At 37.6% G+C, this 9,033-nt stretch overlaps 1 protein-coding gene across 1 annotated transcript in view; it reads right to left on the reverse strand.

The window, feature by feature from the left end:
* The window catches only part of LOC107658407 (SH3 and multiple ankyrin repeat domains protein 1-like), a 43,909-nt gene that overhangs the window by 25,552 nt on the left and 9,324 nt on the right, over nt 1-9,033 (reverse strand). The window lies entirely within an intron of this gene.

The following is a 9,033-nucleotide window of genomic DNA, read 5'->3' on the forward strand; positions in this document are numbered from 1 at the left end:
TAAATAAACCTAAGGGTACAGCACCCAGGTTCACATTGTTAAGCCACTAGTTAATTTATCTGGGCTCCATTAGCCCAAAAACACTTTTAACTCAGGTCACTAGTTTAAGCTATCCGGTCAACCGATCAGGTACACACAGCAATAGTTCACTAGCGTTAAACCATTCGGCAAAGCCGGCCCAGGCTCACATAGATAGCAAACACACGGCTCTCTAATTTCTTTAAAAAAATCTTACTGACTACATACTCTGGAATGGTAGTGTTACATTGCTACAGTATACACTTCATGTAACAGTGTGTTCGTTTTTAGTGTACTTTAGTGTACTTTACTTAGTGTAGTATTTTTATGGAAAAGCAAAATATACTTGTCAAAAATATCACCTGCAAGCTTTTCTTTGTCCTAGTAATTACCTTGTCTCTTGCTTTGAAACCAGTTCTTAAATAATACCTTTGCAAACACATTGTAATTACACTGGATTATACTTAGATAAAACATTTATATTCAGTTTGAAAAAGATGAAGACCATACATACTCCTTGGATAAAAAACAAACAAACAAAAAAACTGGTTTAGACTATTTTTTGTTTGTTTAAAGAAACTAATGGCCACTAAACTTGTGGGGTCTTTAAAACTACTGCAATAAACTTCCTAGTAATATGACTTAAGTTATGTTCCAAAATGTATTTTAAAAGCATTAATAACAAGAGCTACTGTAAAACCTTCAAGATTTGAAGGGATATTTTCTAATTAAGACGTTAACTTTTAAATGCATAAAATAACACAATACGTATTTTCTGCAGAGTTAAAGGGGTCATATGATGCGATTTCAAGTTTTCCTTTCTCTTTGGAGTGTTACAAGCTGAACAAGCTGAGATAAGATCCCTGAAGTTGCAAAGACTAAAGTCTCAAAACCAAAGAGATATTCTTTATCAAAGTTAAGACTCTGCCACGCCCCCCTAAAACGGCTCGTTCTAACACGCCCCAACATATCTACCTCACTATGTGGAAATATTTGCGTAATGCGCCCAAATGTGCACGCAAAGAAAGAAGGCGTGGTTTAAGTAACCGCAGTTAGTGTTGAAGCAGCCATGTCAGGGAGGATCTTTAAAAAAAGCATCATATGACCCCTTTAAGTATGACTGATTTATAATTAATAATTGAATAAAATTATTTACATAATTACATAAAATTAATGGTCCAAGAGTCCCTGCATGTTAATCAGACTAATAAGCAGACCATGGGTCAGTGACATCAGCCATGCATGCTATGTGTACCATTGGTGCATGGTTGAGTAATCACGGTCACACAAGCAATAAGAGCGAGAGACATTAATATAAATCTCACTAGCCACTGGACAGAGCCAAGCGGATCTGTTTACACAACCGACTGTTTGTGCAGCTATCAGGACAGAAAATATACATGAACAATCTCTTACTGCCTTTTAAAGTGTATGTGGGTATTGCACTTGTCTGTGGTGTATTTTTCGTCCTCCTCTGAACCTGTTGCTGTGTTCCTGTCTCTGGACCGTGGCAGATGTATACACTTCACTTCCACACCCATCTGCTTCCTCGTCTGCCTTCTGTCCAACTGACCTTTGTTCCTTCCTCTTCCTCTGCTTGTCCTCCCACACCTATCACACTCTGTCCCCCTCTGCCCTTTATTTTTTTCCTGTCTTCTCTTATTATCATAGTTCTATGCCGACACTGTCCCTTATTTCTGCAATGACCTTGAGTAGAGGCTAAAACCCCTAAAATCATGCTGCCTTTCCTTAAAGGGATAGTTCACCCAGAATGACAATTTTGTCATCATTTACTTACTGTCATATGAGTTTTTGTCTTCTGTGGAACACAAAATGTCCAAGCTGTACTTTTTTCATACCATAAAAGTGACCACGACTACTAAGTAAGATTTTCAGTAAATCATGACTTTGAATTTGAATCATGACTGTTTTTCAAACAAATCTTATCATATATCAAATGACTTGGAAAATAGTGCTCAAGTTGTGAAGACTCATTCATTTGGTGTTTTTTTGTCATTTCTGAAGCTTGACAGCCCCTAGAACAGTTTTTCTCAACCTTTTGGACTCCAAAGCCCACAATTTCTACCCAATACAATTTTTAGAGCTTGCCACAGCTACAAAATTGTATATTCATTATAAAAATGTCCATGGACTTTTAAGATTTTATTCATTTAAATGACCTATTTCAATTTATTAATTTACACATTTTTTCATATTAAACTGCCTCATTTATGCAGTTTTTTCAGGACTGTTGGAACCCTTGTTCTTCAAAAGAAACAAACAGTTATGGGGACAAGTGAAAATAATGTGTTTCTTGATTATTAGTTGTTTTAGTTGATTTGAATGCTTTTGTCCTAATTTGAATTATTTTAAATCATCTTGAGGCCTCCTTAGAGATTTGCTGATGCTATTTGAGAACCACTGCCCTACACTGGGAATTTTTTTTTTACTTATTTAAATGAACTGGTTTTAGGTCAACAATAATATTTAATATCACTGAATCAACCAAAATACATAAATTTTTAGCAACAAAAGTAATTTTATCGGGTAGAAATAGCATTTTACAGTATAGAGTCTCCAATCCTTTAAATGTGTAAAGAAGCAAGCAGTTTGGTCATTCGGCTAAACTCCTCATAGTGTTCTGGAACAAAATGATGACAGTATTACCACTTTAGGGTGATCTACCCCTTTAAAAACAAGCACACCAATGTACCCACCAGACAACGCATGCACAAGAAGGTAGAGACCCCTCCCCCTACCCCTGTCACCTCCCTCTCCTTTAACAATGTCTGTAAACAAAGCAGAACCTATGATTGAAGGAGGAGAGTGAGCGAGGGAACGCAGCAGCACATCTCCATCTTTCAGAAGAAACACAGTCAGGGATGAGAGAACAGAGAAGTGAAAGACATGGACAAGAAGAGGAAGAGAGAGCAAAAGGAGAGAGAAAGCAAGAACTCACATCATCTCTGTCAAAGCCTCTTTCGTTGGATGTCGATGTTGGTCCTCGCTGCCCTCCCCCTCCGTCTCCCTCTGCCTCCTTCGCTCTCTACGGCATTACTGGATCTACAATCTACTACCTTATTCTACCTCTTTCTACAACTCTCACACTCTTTCTGTCCTCCAGCATAGTAGACTACACCACACCGCTGTTCATTCAGAGCATGTGTGTGATGAAGAGAGTGAGTGAGAGAGAGAGAGGAGGGGAGAAAGAGTGAGAGCGAGCAAAAGAGAGGGAGAATCAGCAGGAAGAGAGGGGGTAAGGAACTGTGGATAGTGGCAGAAGGCGTATGTGTGCCTGTACAGTACAGTATGTATTGGTGCGCGGGTTCCCATATCTGTAATGATGCCAGAAAACTTGCTGGCACGTTTTCAGCGTAAGACTGCGCAGCCGTGTTCGAGCGGACTCGTTCGTTGAACTTTTACCTGAAATTATACTGTACGTCCTTGACCCTATTATGCAGATCACTGTCCTATAAAGAGATCACGTGCGTTGGGAAGGGAAAAAGAGAGTGCTGCAGGGCGCTCAGGGACAGGGATGCTGGAATTGTGACACAGTTAAGCTCGCACAGACCGAAGGAAGACAAGGAGCAGAGAAGGATGATGCAGAGAGAGGAATGACTCGGCGAGGGAAGGACAATGATGGAGGTGGTGAGGCGATGCCAGAAAGGACGTAGTGATGTGTGGGGTCCTGGAAAAGTGGAGCTGGGGTGAGAACAGAAGAGCTGAGAGGTTGGAGGAAGAACAGAGATTGTTTGACGAGAATGTTTTTATAGAATTTAATCTAGGTTAATATAATACAAATAAAAAAAATTGTTATTTGACGTTCGTTCATAATACATTAAAACTTACAATCCTATAGAGCTAAAAAATGTATTAAATGTATTAGTATAAGTAGAAATTTTTAACACAATATGACAAAAACTCAGAGTTAAACTGTGACAGAACAAATTTATCTTGATAATGTCAGATAACTTTGATAAAAAGGTATGTAATGAATTAAGTTGAATAGCTGTCAGCTGTTAAATTTAAGTACACAATTAGATAATACCAATTTAGGTCAAACAATTACCAAGCAATGCTTAATTTTGTTCAGTCTGTGGTATAAAAGGGCAATTAAAGAAAAAAGAAGCAATTAAAGAAAAAAACACTTAAGCAAAACATGGTCAGGTCAAAGTGTCTGAATAAGTTTTGGTCCCAAATTTTGATCAATTTTACTGGCAGTCCACTGTATGAAGAATTTTTGGGTACAATACGTCACAGTTTACTTTATTTTGCTATTCTCACTAAACTATAGTGTTCTGCACCCACTAAAAAATATATAAAAAATGCTATCTGGTGACTACTACTGATTTTTACTACTACACTAACATGTTTCACACTTGTATAAAGACTTAGGATAAGGTGCCAAAAAGTTTTTTTCCCTTTGGTCATGTCAGTAGTTGCAAAATGCTTTTGCATCCATTTATTCATCCATGCATCCATGCATTCATCCCTCTCTTTCTCTCTCTCTTTCCCTTCCTCTTTAGTGCCCTTTCATACAGGAAGAGTACAGACCTGCAGGACCCATATTGTAAATTGCATGTGACTGCAACACAAAGCCAGCACTCAGCACTGTGTGAGAGTGTGTATTTGTGCTCTATTAGTGGTATGAAGGCAGAACTCGTCGGGAAGCCTGAGGCTGGTGATGCCATCACATGTGATGCTGCCGATTTTATTTTTATGAACGAATTTCATTTTCACCATATCTCAATTGATATATTGTGTTTGATAGCATTCTGTGGTGGAAATGACATTGCAAATATATTGATTTATTTTCACACATTACATGTCTTAAATTTTATGTCTCCATGGTAACCAAGTATACTAACTTTCGAAGAAATTTTGTTATTGGAACAGATGGAGTCACCACAGGGGTGGGAGGGTGATGGAGAGAACATGAAAGAGTGCAGGGGGTGAGTAAAATGGGAGGAATTAAGAGAGAGAGAGAGAGCACAAGGGAGAGATGGAGCGGGACGAGGGGGTGACAAAGCCAAAAATAGAGGGGTGAAAAAACTATTACAAACTGAAAACACAGTAAGAAGTATCAATCTGTGTGTCTGTTAGTATATTTCTACATGTGCGCGAATGGGAGGAAGCGAGTGTGACCAGTGAGATTCAGAGTATAAATGAAAAATATGGTTTTATTATGTGTATATTTGTATGTAAATAATTTGCTAGGCTTGTATTGTGTTGTCATGCAGGCAGCTGGGATGAGATGAGCGTGAGCTCGCTCTGTGACTGGGACAGAATAACATCACATGAGGCAGCTTTATGTTTACTGTGAGGTGCTAATGAAAAGAGCACAGCAGTGTTAATTTACCAGCACACAACTCACAGACAGTTAGACAGACTGAGAGAGAGAGAGTGAGATTACAACATGGCCACCAAATACAGATATTACAGTCTTGCGCAAAGTATTTCATTTCATGTGTCAGTTAAATTCAAAGGGGCTGGAACAATATTCCCACCCTGTTCGCCAAGGCCAAGTGAGTAGGCTACACCATAGAAGACCTCAGTAGCTCCCCTCATTTCCCCAAGCCCCTGACAACGGCCCTGGGTGGCACATGACACATTTTATGTGAACCATCCTACGAAAGTAGATTACTGTTGACTTAGGGGCAGTCCACACAAGTGTGAATGTGAGACGCAGAGCAGTGGAATAAAAATAATGTTGTAGAGACACGGTTTTTAAAAGCTGAACTTCTTTTAACTTGGCCATAAGCACCATGGTCAAACATGTTCATAGTGCATGTTCACAGAGAAAAACATTCCAATATTAAAAAGCAGCATATTGGAATGCAAACGTATTTTAAACTAATGGCACCTTACCCTATATAAAAATTAATTAATAATTTAAAAAAAATACTTAAGCAAATAAAATAAAAATCCTCTTCTTTACAATCATTTAACAAAGTTTCCAGTCTTAGAATTAATCGTACATATATTTAGAAACATATTAAGTGTTTATTGCTGAAACAATTTTAAAAAATACTTAAAGACTTAGAAATAAAAAGTATAAAACTCCATTATGAAGCAAATCTTAATGAAATAAAAAATAAAATAAACTTTCTGTTAAGGAACTTAAAAAAAATAAAAATAAATTCCATTCAAGTGAAAAGCCACCAAAACTGTTAACACAAAATATCTTCTTTCTATTTTGTTTTCAGAAGAATGAAAGTCATACAGTTTATAACAAAATAAGCCGGGTGAGTTTCTGGTTGAATTGTCCCTTTAAGTGAATTACTGTACAATACAAGAACAGTTCCCTGAAGCAACCTGGTTGGTCTGGGCGGTATATCGAGTTTGTACGATATAATTATTGATATTTTTTTACAAACGATACAGGCAATACCGTTTACAGATACGAGCACATCTGAAAAATAGCCGAGGACACAGAGTGAGCTGCTGCGGGGAAAGTGCATAATCCAGTTCGTCCTAAACGTCAGACAGCACTCGTAAAATATAGTTAACACCATAGGCGGAGGGTGAACCAACTCCAGGGTAAGGCTAAAAGCAGCCAAATGTATTAAACATCATAAACCCGCCTTTTTAGGCAAGAACCAGACATGGGTGTCATGTAGGCTAAAAAAAAAAATGCTTAATGGGACTGAATTTGTATTTAACGTGATTACAATTTAATAAAAACGTTAGAAATTGATAATTATATAGCGTTTCCTTTCCACTGTTATTCAAACAGCGAATAAATTATATAGCCTATAGAAAGTGACATTATCACTAACATTGATCTATCGCGAGTTTAAGCACTCTCAAAAAAAAAAAAACTATCGTTATAATCACTGAAGCTGTAAACACTGTTAAATGAATCTCTTACTTACATTGTACGAACATCTGCGCTTTGTTGTTTATGATGAGAGAATTCACAAGAGTCCAGAATTCAGTCAGCGAACGCGCGCGCACTCAACAAAACTGATGAGTTTGAACGATGACTCATCTGAATGCTTCTGATTGGCCATTGCATTCCTAAGCTCAACAGATATGTGTGAGTAGTATGTAAACGGGAGCTTATGTCAACATGATTGATGAGTTTGACCTTTTGACCCATAATTATATCCATATGCGACCTTTGACATCATAATAATTTCCATATGCGAAAACCGGCGTGCGTGAAATCCGGCCGTCAACTTACATTTCACAGGTATATTCTCCATCTGTACATGTTAGAAAGTCGTGGTAATATTTCCATTGTGCCGTCCATCAGAAATGCATGAGCATTCTGCATGCAATTCTCCGTTAAACATGGAGGACTTCAGTGAATGAGCGCCGCCGCGCGCATGCGCGCCAAACAGACAGCGCAATAAATAGGAGAGCAATAATTCTGACTAACATATACATTTTTATAAAATATTTGTAGTTGGACAATAAATATGCCAAAAGTAGAATTTTAAACCTAAAGTGTATTTTATGACACCAGTAACTGTAAAGTGACTAATGGGGTAATCAAAATATAATGCAATTAATCTGTGCTTTTTTTATTTCTTTTCAGTTTTAGTTTAGTGAATTTAACTTTTGCTTTAAAAAGTATTATTTTGTTTTTAGATTGTAATACTACAATATTATAATGTAATATATGTATATTTAATTCAAATAGAAAAATTAAAAATAGATAATAGTATAAAATATAGAAAATACCAAGATATATACCGTATTGCAAATTGCAAAAAAAATAAAATACAGAGATATGATTTTTTTGGCCATATCACTCAGCCCTACAACCTGGGCATAGGTGTCTTGCTTGGTAATGGTTTACTACTTGTGGAAATCAAGTCTACAACCTTCTGGTTACCACACTGAGCTTTAAAGTGATAGTTCACCCAAAAACGAAAATTATGGCATTTATTACTCAGCCTCATGTCGTTCCAAACCCGTAAGACCTTTGTTCATCTTCAGAACACAAATTAAGATATTTTTGATGAAATCTAAGAGTTTTCTGAATCTTCACAGCAACTGAAATGTTTTATGGCTCAGAAATGTAGTAAGGACATCATTAAAATAGTCCATGTGACATCAGTGGTTCAACTGTAATGTTATGAAGCTATGAGAATACTTTTTGTGCGCAAAGAAAACAAAAATAACAAGTTTATTCAATGTTTTCTTCTCTTCTGGGTCAGTCTCCTCCGGAATTCAGTAGAGTACCACAACACATGCATGTGATGCTGCTGACGCAGGAGCCAGAGTTCTGATTGTCGAACCCGGATGTGCTGTGGCTTGTTTACAAGCAGAGGAATGCACAGTGTTTAAAGGGATAGTTGGGTGAACTATCCCTTTGAACACTACACTACACTTAGTGTACACTTAGTACACTACTCTTACAGGAAATATAAAAGCTTGAATCGCAATGCCACACTTTAACCACTTAAATGACGATGACTAAATGTAAAGTACTGTAGTTCAATTCAGTGTCACATTCTTCAGCGTCAGTCTCAGCTGTTTAATTCTGAAATTAATTTAACATAACAGACTCGCATCTGACTTCCAAAACCAGCTTCACAGGCCGCAAACATTGAGATGCATGAATCACACGCTGGCATCTCCGTCTACATGCCCGTCAGTCTATCACTCACACTCACAGCAGTGCGAGAAAAGGCGCCAAGGCCTCCTCAGGTGAGTCACTTCCAACGGCAGCATTTCAGAAGAACCAACAGAAAACTCTCCACGTGCTGAACGAAACTCAGTCTAACCCACGAGACACGCGAGTAGATGATAAAGAACGCAAATTCCTTGATGGTTTTTGACAGTTGTGACAAACAAATCTATATGGGAAGAATGCAACTTGAAAAGACCAGCATTTTAGATGCTTCTTTACCTTAACTAGCAAGATGTACTTTGAATCCAATTGTTGTATTGTATGTATGTATTTTTTGTATTTTACGCTTTAGTGAGTCTTTTACACTGGTCCACTACCTAAATCAGCAACAAACCAGCATAAACAAACTCTAAACTGGCCTTCTCAGCAGG

The sequence above is a fragment of the Sinocyclocheilus anshuiensis genome, unplaced genomic scaffold (assembly GCF_001515605.1).
Source record: "Sinocyclocheilus anshuiensis isolate Anshui unplaced genomic scaffold, SAMN03320099.WGS_v1.1 scaffold371, whole genome shotgun sequence".
NCBI lineage: Eukaryota > Metazoa > Chordata > Actinopteri > Cypriniformes > Cyprinidae > Sinocyclocheilus > Sinocyclocheilus anshuiensis.